This window comes from Elephantulus edwardii, unplaced genomic scaffold (genome assembly GCF_000299155.1).
Source record: "Elephantulus edwardii isolate Elephantulus edwardi_28Jun2011 unplaced genomic scaffold, EleEdw1.0 scaffold00206, whole genome shotgun sequence".
In the NCBI taxonomy this organism is placed as follows: Eukaryota; Metazoa; Chordata; class Mammalia; order Macroscelidea; family Macroscelididae; genus Elephantulus; species Elephantulus edwardii.
Genome location: NW_006399956.1, coordinates 3,211,915 through 3,223,433, shown reverse-complemented (window position 1 = coordinate 3,223,433; position 11,519 = coordinate 3,211,915). Strand labels below are relative to the sequence as shown.

The 11,519-nt window shown below is 36.1% G+C and overlaps 1 protein-coding gene across 5 annotated transcripts in view; it reads left to right on the top strand.

Annotated features, from left to right (window-relative positions):
* The window catches only part of SOX5 (SRY (sex determining region Y)-box 5), a 610,606-nt gene that overhangs the window by 224,287 nt on the left and 374,800 nt on the right, over window positions 1–11,519 (top strand). The gene's annotated exons all lie outside the window — the stretch shown is intronic.

Here is an 11,519-nt window from a genome sequence, read left to right as displayed (position 1 = left end):
TCCTGTTTGCCTAGTTGTGCTGCCAACTCAAAGATAATAGTTAGTTTGTGTCCAGCTAGTGCTCCACAGGAGATTGATGGGCAAAGCCCTCACAAGTAATTTGCAGCCTCTGAAAACCCACTGGGGAGTCAGCTATGAGTCAGTCCTCAACAGTAATGAGTTTTATGATGAGAGAAATAAATATGATTTCTTGACTTGGCCTTTAAGTTAGCTTCATTTTACAAAAGTCTCTTTTACTATGTGTCAATTTAAGAGTATGATCAAGTTTACTGACCAAAGAATTATTGTGTTCTAAATAACACACATACACAGAGAAACTGTTTCTCGAACAATGTAGAGGTTAGGAGTGCCCCCCTTTTTTAAAGCTGAAAATCTGCGTATCCTATTCAGGCAGCCCTAGAACAACACAGGTTTCAATCACATATACCCATGTATATGTGGATTTTCTCTCCCCGTTAGTGCATGAGCTCACGTGTTGCTAATATTCCCTTAAAACATTGAATATGCTGCTAATCTCTCACTGAGAAGTTTATCTGCTCACTCATTAAGATGAGCTCATGACGACAGCAAAAGTTGGGCTCTCAAAACTCAGAACTAAATGTTTGAGAAAGAGAGTGAGAAGCACTGATCAATGGGAGAAGGGAGGGAACGGTACAAAGATCAAGGGGCAAGTAAATACTCAGCAGTTTGAAGAGGTGTTTTTGTGCTCAATTTTCTTTGGCTGAAGTTTTCCCCTTAATTTTAATAGTAGATGTGGAAACAATCATTTCCTTTCTTTTACTTTCATTATTTTAAACAATCACCTTAAGTGTTGAAAGAGAGTAAGTCTAGGCAGTCTTTGAGTTAGGAAAGTATCATCTGTCAGTAAGTCAGACAGCTACAGAGAGTTCTTAGAGTCAATTAGTCAAATGTTTATCTTCATATGTACTGCATATTTTATATCCATGAATATAAAACACATAAGAAAACATTTCCAGGTGCATAGAAACATCTTTAATGTAATTAATAAATACTAAATAACAAAGTAATTAATAAATTAATAATAATGGAATTAATAAAGTACATAATAATAGTACAGTGATAATAAAACAACCACATACTGCACACCTATATGCACGTGCATAGTCATACATAAAATAAAGAACTGGAGAGAAAGGGAGAATCTGAATCCCTGTCAAGCCAGTTCAGACTCACAGCCACCCTCCACTAAGTGTCTGAGGCTATGAGTCTTCACAAGAGACTTACCTCATATTTTCTCTTGGAAGCAGCTGGTGGATTAGAACTGCTGATATTTCAGTGATAAGATGTGGTAAAAAAAAATTTCAAGAAACAGTTATTAATATAGATAGAAAAAGAAGAAAGATCATTACTAAAGTTTATTAGTCTTATCGATGCCTTGCATTCTAGAAGAGACATTTCAAAAATAATATAATATTAATAATTGGATCATGCAGGAGAAATGGCCCCTGTTGAAGTTTTTAGACCTAGTGTTGAAGAGGATAGTCATGTGGTGGAGACCAGGGTTGGATTCTACTGCCAAACAGAATGGTGGACTGCTGGATTCAATTTGTTGAGGTTTGAACAGAATGTTTTCTGGTCCTAAAGAGCCCTGCAGGATCTGAAGCCATCAGTGAGAGTTGAACTACTTTGCATTACGATCTTGCTGCTCTAATTCTGTCATCCTGCTTCAGTATAATGAAGACTTCAGCTAACTCTTCCATCAAAACCTTTTTCAGTGTAAGCCCCAGGATTCATCAAATGCTATCATCTGCTACACTGGTTCCTCAGGGTTTCCATTGGTTAGTATATTTTCAGATGTGATCGTTTTCCTTTTCTTTGATGTGTCACCAGAACTTGCATCAGATTTCTGCTCTGGAAATATAGTTACAAGAGTAAATAAGAGGAAAATTTAAGTCAAATACAAAGTTTACACACCCAACACTGTAATAAAGGCAGTGGAATATAACTTAAACAGAATAACAGCATTCTCCTTCCTCAGATGGAAAAAACACTGAAGGCACAGGACGTTTCCATGGGCATCACAAAGTTGAGCTAGACTTTGTTATTAGGAACCATTGTACTTAACTCGAAATTTTCATTTAATGGGCTTCATATCAGCCCGAAAACAACTTACTGGTAAGACGTTCTTAGCCAGGGAACTTATTGGAGTAAAATTAAGCTCCATTTTGTTTTCCATTATAAGAATTTGTGCATGCATTTTTTTGGTCTTTCTTTTCTATTGCAGTTATGTATTACTAATGATTGTCTGCTATCAGTATTACAACACCTGGATTAGAATGGAGGTAATGTTTAGGCTTCTGGCTAGGTGGACATGGCAAAAGCATTGTTGTAGTTGTTAGGTGCTGTTGAGTATGGCTCATACGTCCCTGTGGACAGCAGACCTGAACTCTGTCCTTCGCTATGCTGTGCTCATCTTCTCTTTATACTTATACCCTTGATGAGCATAGTTACAGCAAAACGATTTCTAGGAAAAGTATAAACTAAAGAAAATACAGAAAAATTAAACTACTTATGCTTTACTAGGTAAGGCATCTTATCTTTTAGCAATTACCTTCATCTCAAAATATGGGAGCATTTGCTGTCTTAGATTTTTAACTCAGAGGTGAAGCAGTGGAATCATAGGAATCATGATTGCTAAAATCAAGAAACACATTAAAAGTGGAAAGTGAAGTTCATCAAACAGTACTGATTTTTCCGTGAGGACTTGTCAATAGGTACCATCCAAACAACTTTTCCTTATAGCGACCCCGTGCACAAAAGATCTAAGTCTGACCCAATCTTGCACCATCCTCACAAACTCTGCTGTATTCAAACATATTGAATTTACTGTCAATTCACCTTACTGACGGTCTTCCTTTGTTTTAAACTTCCATCTCTCCAGGCATGATATTCTATTCCAGGGAGTGTGTCTTCCTGACAACATGCCCAGAATGTGTGAGAGAGTCTCATTGTACTTTCCTCCAAGGAGAAGCCTGGTTGTACTTCCTCCATGATAGACTTGTCTGTTCTTTTGGCAGTTCATGTTATAGTAGTTATTCTTTGCCAGCACCACAGTTCAAAGGCATCACCTTTTCTCCAGTCATCTTTATTCATTGTCCAATTTTCACATGCATTTGAAACTGCTAAAAATGTCATGTTTATAACACATGCATATTTATTTTTAAATTGTCATCAGTGTTCTTTAGTACTTGAACTAGGACTTTGACTACAGATTTGCCTGATGCAATAAGTCTTTTAATTTCTTAACTACTGCTTCCATGAGTGTTGACTGTGAATCAAAGTAAAATGGAATCCTTGGCAGCTCAGTCTTTTCTCCATTTGTCATGATGTTGGTTACTGGCTTAGTTGTGAGGATTTTTGTTTTCTTATAATGAGGTGTAATCAAAACTGAAAGATATGTATATGGAGGTCTGGTGACTTAGTGGTAAGAAGCTGCTCTGAAATATTGAAGACACACAGTTTGTATCCATCAGCTACTCAGCTGGAGAAGGAGAAACATTTGACTGTGAGATTAACTGCCTCTGAAAACTCTCTGGAGAGTCAACTATGGGTTAATTCCAGCTCAACAGCACACAACTATGTACTTCCTAAACAACATGACTCTGGAATCTCTCTATAAACTTTGGAAATGACAAGAGTTATAGAAAGGTTTCAGACCTTTTGTTCATAGGGTCACTCTGAGTCATGTTTGAATCAATGGCAATCAACAACAACATATATTAATATTTATATTATTTCTATTTCTATTTATGTATTTATATTGTTGTTGCTATGTGCCGTCAAGTTGCCTGTGGCTCATAGCGACCTTATATACAACAGTCCTAAACCCTACTCTATCCTATGCCAATCTTATTGTCTCTGATGCACATACCCCCATTACCCCAGTGTCTGAATCAATCCATTTCATCGAGTATCTTCCTCTCTTGTGCGGTCCCTCCACCCGCCCAAGCATGGCGTCCCTCTCCAAGGACTGGTCCCACCTTGCAACATGTCCAAAGTGTGTCAGAATCCTTGCCTCCAAGAAACAGCCTAGTCTCACTCTCTAGAATTAACCTGTTATATATTTTCTTTTATCTTCTTCAATAAGTCCTTAAAACCCTTTTCACTTTCTGCAAACAAAGTTGCATAATTTAGGCTATTGAAGAGTCTTCCTCCAGTCTTAATGCCCCTTTATATTGTATAGTCTAGCTTCCCAGAGTATTTGCTGAGCATACAAATTGAATAGGTAGAGAAAAAGGAAACTACCCTAACCTACACTTTTCTTGATTTAAACCAAGCAGTATCTCCTTGTTCTGCTCAAAATACTACTTCTCAGTCCATGGAAGTCTCAACATGAACTCAATTAAATTTTCCAGAATTCTCATCTTCTCAGTGTTATGCAGTTTGTTGTGATTCACACGATAGTATACCTTCACATAGTCAAGAACTTCTTTCTTGTATTTTCTGGTTTTACCAAGATTAATCATGTAATTATTCCTGATTATCTCTCCTTTTCATAAATTTCTACTACCTCCACTTCCTAAACAACATGCCTCCGGAAACTCTGTAAACTTTGATAAATGCCAGTAGTTGTAGAGGGGCTGTGGGCCTTTTGTTCATGGGGTCACTATGAGTCATGATCAAAACGAAGACGATAAACAACAACCTCCATAGGCCTCGTCTCCTCAGGTACATGCTAGCTTTTGATTTCTTTTCCTGATGTTATACCTATTTTTTTTACCCTGTAATCCTAATTTTTAAGACCAGAATCAGAATGTAAAATCTATTTTTATTATTTTATAAGTTTGTTTAAATCATATCAGTAAGTACATATTGTTCATCAAATGCACATTCTTCCCTCTTTTCATAAGCTTCTAAAATCCAATGAAATGAATTGCTCAGTGTTCATCATATTCCTCCCAATACAATATTTACAAATAGATCCTTTTAATCTGTTTTATATGCTTGCTTTTTAGAATTCTCTTATTCTCTTCTGCTGTTTTAGAATAAATCTGTCTCATTTGAAAGGCTTTGAATCATTTTAGTCTGAATATTGTTTTTGATTCTGTAATTTTTTTCATTATGCTTGAATTGATTATCATTTAGTTAACAGCTGTTATTTCATTTAGCTTCATGGATTTTAGTTGTTTTTGTTTTTGTTTTTGTGGGTTTTTTGGTTGAAAATATACACAAAGATTTAATATAGATAAGAATACAGACATTTCATAGGAGAGCATTTGTAGTATTTGTATCTAAAATTTTAAGAAATTTTTCTCTATAATTTGATAAGTTTCTACAATTCAGGTTCTACACTTACAATTCATTCTATGAAGACTAGTATCAGACTAGTTACTAAAAAGTGGATGCCAATAATGTCCCAAATTTTAGTCTGCTGTACCTTTCCATGATTTCTATTTTGAGATTTAATGAAGTTTATAGAGAACATGAAACACAATTTCTTCCCTGCCCACATCTTCCCCCAGTTAGCCTTTCTGATTGGAAAAAAATCAATTCTTTCCATTGAACAATTTCCCACCCCATTCTACTTTACTTGGCAGCTCTTATTCTGGACTGTTGTCATGCAAATAATACCTACTTATATATTCCACTTAAGCAGTTTTCTCCCTCCTCTGTTTTCAATGCAGTGTTCATTATTTATCCCCTCTTTTCTTAAGTCCCTCCAAACCCCATCAGTCCTGTTTTATAACAGTGGTACTATGCAGTATTTGTCCTTTTGTGACTGAGATAGTTCATTCAGTATAATGTCCTTCAGGGTCTCCCATTTTGTGTTTTTCAATGCCTCATAGTATTCCATTGTGTGAATATACCACAGCTTCTCTATCCATTCGTTTGTTGATGGACACTTGGGTTATTTCCATCTTTTTGCTATTGTGAACAACACAATAATAAATGTCAGTGTGCATATACATGCTTGGGTGACAATTCTGGTTTCTCTAGGGTATATTTCCAGTTATAGGATTGCTAGGTCAAATGATATTTCTATTTGCAACTTTTTGAGAAAGTGCCATACGGCCTTCCATAGTGGTTGCACCATTTACACTCCCACCAACAATGGATAAGGGTCTCACTTTCTTCACAACCTCACCAGCATTTGTTATTTGCTGCTCTGTTGAATTTTGCTATTGTTACTGGAGTGAGGTGATATCTCATACTTGTTTTGTGTTCTTGTTTTTTAGTTCCCATTGGCATTGAGAGCATAGACCAATCTCATATATATTATTTTTATTCGTTTTCTTATTTTATCTTTCATGATATGTAATCATTAGTATTTTAATAGAAAACCTCTTTCAGTGTTTAAGAAAAATATGACTACTATTTCTGCTGACATAAGAAATTTATAGCTTAATCTGTTTTGGATTAAAAAAAGCAAACCCATTGCTGTTCAATTGGAACCAACTGATAGCTGACACTAAGGCAGGATTTCAGAGACTCTCCACCATAGAGGACCTTCAGCCAGGTGGATTGACAGGATGACTACTGAAGTAGGCTCCTGTATGTCAAGAAGTGTGAGAATGGTGCAGAATAAAGCAGGGTTCTGATCTTTTGTTCATAGGGTTGCTATGATTTTTACTTGACTCAGCAGCACCTAAGAGCAACAACAAGAACAGCAACACCACCACATGGGAGGAGATTGTCCATTTTTTCCTGTGGTCAATTTGATCATTAATTTATGAAAATTGTTACCTTTTTAAAACATAAAATGTCCAGTATTCCAACTTTTGCTGCTATCTTTGTACTATAATAATCAGTCTTATTAAAAATCAAAGCTTTGAAACTTTTGTCAATACGGTAGACATATAAACATGGATTTTGCAAAATTGTTTTCATTATCCTGATATTTATTAATTAATGACCAGGATTAAACCTTAATTGAGTTCTTTAGATTCAAACATACATCCAAACTTGTAGATGTACACATATATAGAGAGCCCTTTAATAATAGCACATGTTAAGTTTCTTAGTTACTAATCATGTATATATTTGTATTTGATTATTTGTGTGGGTATATGTCTGTATCTATAGAAAATAATATATTTGAGAAAAGTTAGACTTACAGGAACTCTTCCTTGAAATCAAACTAGGTTGTCCAAAACTGAAATAACGTATCTCAGTGCCTTTATATTTATGACAAGCTTCTTACTCATGATATATTTTTTGGTCAGACTATGAGTAATTTCAACATAAGGACTAGAAACATGTTTGTCTGCTAATATTGTGATAGCAATATATACGTGGATATTAAAATCACAAGTCCAGTTATATTGATCCATAATTATAAAAAGCTATCAAACTAACCATAACTCTGTATTTTTGTGTTAGTATATTTTTACTACTTGTTAATTTCTTTTCTAATTTAAATATACTTGTATCGCTAGATAACAAATCATGAAAGCTTTAAGAGATTCAATTTTCAAAGGCACACTGAAACCTTCCATTCATTTATTTTTCTTTTGAGATTTGAAAAGCACAGTTATCAATTTTAGCATCATTTGTGAGATCTTGTTTAGAGAAGATCGTTGAGTCACTTCATTCAGAGTAAGTAAAGCCAGGTGTTAGATTAAGACAGTTTTAGTTAGTGAAATTCTCCCTTCATAACGCATTTAACCTTGAACCTTGGTATGTCCCTGAAGTGTCATGAATGAAAACAGAGCACTTCTCAAAATAATATTTTTAAAGTAAAGCATTAGGATATATGTCCTTGTTGTATATCATCAAGTCAGAACTGACTTCTAGCTGACCCTCCAGCAGGTTTTAAGAGGGGGTAAAGCAAATGGGAGGAGATTGCCCACTTTTCTCCCGAGGAGAAGCGGATGAAGATGTGAACTTCATGCCACCGGTTTGTCAGCACAACTTCTCACCACTAAGCCACCAGAGCTCATGATTATTGCTAGGTGAGAATTTCTAGAAATCACCGTTTTATATTTGGAAATACAATAGCTAAACATTAAAATTCACTGTGATAATGTTTCAGCTTGAAAATGTCTTGTGCTATAACCAGTAAAGCCAAATACTTCATTTCCAAGGATTACCTCCCTAGTACACTTTTTTGCCCATCAGATGCTTTGACATAACAGTTTTGTATTTTTTGCTTTTACTTTGATTAGACTCTAATCGGAGCATTTTGATCTGATATACTTTTTATATCTTTTGAGGTTTCTACTTTCAGCACCCCAGGTTCAGACACTACATCAGATCTTTCTTTTACGTAACATTTAAGCTTTTTTTTGTGGGTTCCTTCCCCCCCCCCCCCCCCGCCGCCACACACACACATTGAACCTAGCCACTCTTTCACAGAGAAGTTACATTCATCTTTCTCTTTCCAAGCATCTCTAACTTCCATCTCTAGCTAAGAGCCTCCTCAATGCAAGGTCATTCCATAAGCTCCTACGTCCAGTTTGGTACTCCCAGCCTTCTTCTGCTTATGAAGGGGATGTCACCACCACTATAATCATGACAGTTTCCTCTTAAGTGAAGAAAATACTTTTACGTGGTTCCAAATCCACTACTTACAATCCATAAAGAAACACTTGCTTTCTCCTCCTGTGACTTTTACAGCCTCTGAACCTGCTGGCCGGTCTGAGATGAGTCAGTTCTGAGTTCACATCAATTGGGTTTTTTACTTGGAGTGTTGTGGGGTTTTGTATTTCTATTTTTTAAGAAGCATAGAACCCTCAAACTCATTGCCCTTGAGTTAGAACAAACTCATTGCTGACACCCCATCCCTCCCGCACTCCCTCCTGAAGCAGGTCCTGAGAGGCTGTAATCACAGAAGAGATTGCTGGTTTGATTGCAAAGCTTCTGGCCATTAAAATCAGCTGTCTTTTAGTTGGTAGAGCAACTTCCTGCATATTAGGCCACCAGAGGTTCCTGGAAAAGCATAGTAAAGTAAAGATTTAATACATTAAATACATTTTATATGTGGCATCAGGATTGATGGAAGATCCATCAACAATCTGAGTTATGCAGATGACCCAGCCCTGCTTGCTGAGACAGAGGAGGACCTGAAGTGCTTGCTGAGACAGAGGAGGACCTGAAGTGCTTGCTGTGCCTTCAATATGGATTGAAGATCAACACCAAGAAAATAAATATTCTCAGCACTGCACTGGCTGGCAGCATCATGATGGATTGTGAAAAAATTGAGATTGTAGGCAGCTTTAGTTTGTTTGGCTCCACAATCAACATTCTTTGTACCAGTAGCCAAGAAGTTAAAAGATGTATTGCGATGGGAAAGTCTGCTGTCAGAGACCTCTGCAAAGTACTGAAAAGCAACGATGTCAGTCTGCAGAGACTAAGGTGCACCTGATACATGCCATGGTCTTTGCAATCACTTGCTATGCATCAGAGAGCTGGACAGTGACGAGGGATAATAGAGGGAGAATTGATGCCTTTGAGCTGTGGTGCTGGAGAAGAGTATTGAATATACTATGGACAGCTAAGGGAATGAACAGGTTTGTCCTAGAGACCATTAAACCAGGCTGTTCCTTGGAGGAAGAGATTCTGAAGCTTCATCTGACATATTTTGGAAATGTTGCAAAGAGGGACCAGTCTTTGGAGAGGGACATCATGCTTAGGAGAGTGAAGGGACAGTGCAGGAGAGGAAGACCCTCAGTGAGATGGATTGATTCAGTGACTGGGATAATGGAAGTAGGTGTGTCAGAGACTATAAGATTGGCTCAGGATAAAGCAAGGTTTAGGGCTATTGTACATTGGGTCACTTTAAGTCGCAGGCGATTTGACAGCACATAACAACATATTTGAAACCAGTTTAGTGAAACCACATTTAAACTGAGTTTGATTTCTAAAGTCAGTTAGTTTGAAAATATCCTACAAATGTTCTGCAGTGGAGACTCTCCTATTGCCATTGATCGGTCCACCAAAGCACTGCTCTCTGTTGCTATCTCTTTGCTTAGTCCTCAAATGAATTTGTAGCGTGTGTTTAATGTCTTCTGAGACATATGTGTCTTAAGCTCTAAACCTGCTTTTGGTACCATAATACACTGAAACTGTGAGAGGCATGTAGGAACTGAGACCAACTAAAGAAACTGTTACAGTTTTGCTTACATTTTTCCCCAATTCCTTTTTTAAGTTAGTGAGTTTTTGAGTAAATATGTCTAATTTGGTTATAGTGTAAAGCTAAATGAAGGATTATTTTGGTTGCTTTATAAAAAAAACCTTTTCATTTCTATATGTTCTTTAGAAAATATACTCATGTAGGTAATAATTTAAGTGTAAAATTAGTAGGAAGTTTACATTTGTATATTTGTATACATAAATTTAGAAACAGATCTTACGGTTATTAATTAGTCTCTCTGATGTGACTGATACACCCAGAAAAAAAACTAAACTCATTAAGACTTAGAAAACCTAGGATCCCAGTATTTTGGAATAGAAGATAGTGCCACTGAATCAGTTATGACTCATTTTAACCCTTTGTACAACATGTTCAAACCTTACCTGATCTTGTGTCACAATCTCCACTATACTAACATTGGCCAAGGTTATAGATGTTGTGGCAATGCATCTTGTGGAGGGTCTTCTGCTCTACTGACCCTCTCACTCTCCATTTATGATATCCTCTTCCAAGGATTAGTCCTCTTAACAACACAATCAGAAATATGAAGCTACGTTTCACTACCCTTGCCTGCAAGAAACATTCTGGTTTCACTTCTTGCAACACATACTTGTTTGTTCTTTTGGCAAACCGTGATATAGTCAGTACTCTTTACCAAGACCACAACTCAAAGGCATCCATTTCTCTTTGATCTTCTTTTATTATTGTCCTATATTCACATGCATATGAAATTAGGGAAAATAAGGCTTTGGTCAGATGCACCTCAGTCTTTGAACTGACATCCATATTCATTAACACTTGAAAGTAATCTTTGGTTGCAGCAGCTTTGCCCAATGTAGTATGTTGTTTTTGTGCGTATTTTGGGGGTTTTGTTTTTTTTTTTAACTACTGCTTTTGTGGGTGCTCTTTGTGGGTTCAAGTAGAATGAAATCTTTGACAAACTCTAATTTTTCTCCATATTTCATGCTGAGGCCTATTGGTCCAGTTGTGAGAATTTTTGTTACTATAGCCTGTGATCTTCTGAGTCTCTTTTAATATATTTCATTTGAGATAAAAAATAGCCTTTTCTATAAGTATAACTTTTTAAGTGCATGGCATTGGTGGAGATAATTAATAATTTTGAATAATACAAATAAATTATTTTACGCTCTTTTTTATGCTTAATGTCAAGAATCTTTTTCAAATGCATGTTATGACTGCCATGTTTTGCCCTAAAGCAAAGAAGATATCTGAGAGTGTAGAAAAATATTGATTCAATTACTTACATATTTGTTGTACATCTTATATATACCAGACTTCAGTTTAGGAAATGAATTTAACATAATGAAGAATAAAACAACAAAACAGATGTATATCATTTCTCCTAGACCTTAAAATATAATGATGAAGACACTTTAAATAAATGAAAAATTATAATAAGCACTAT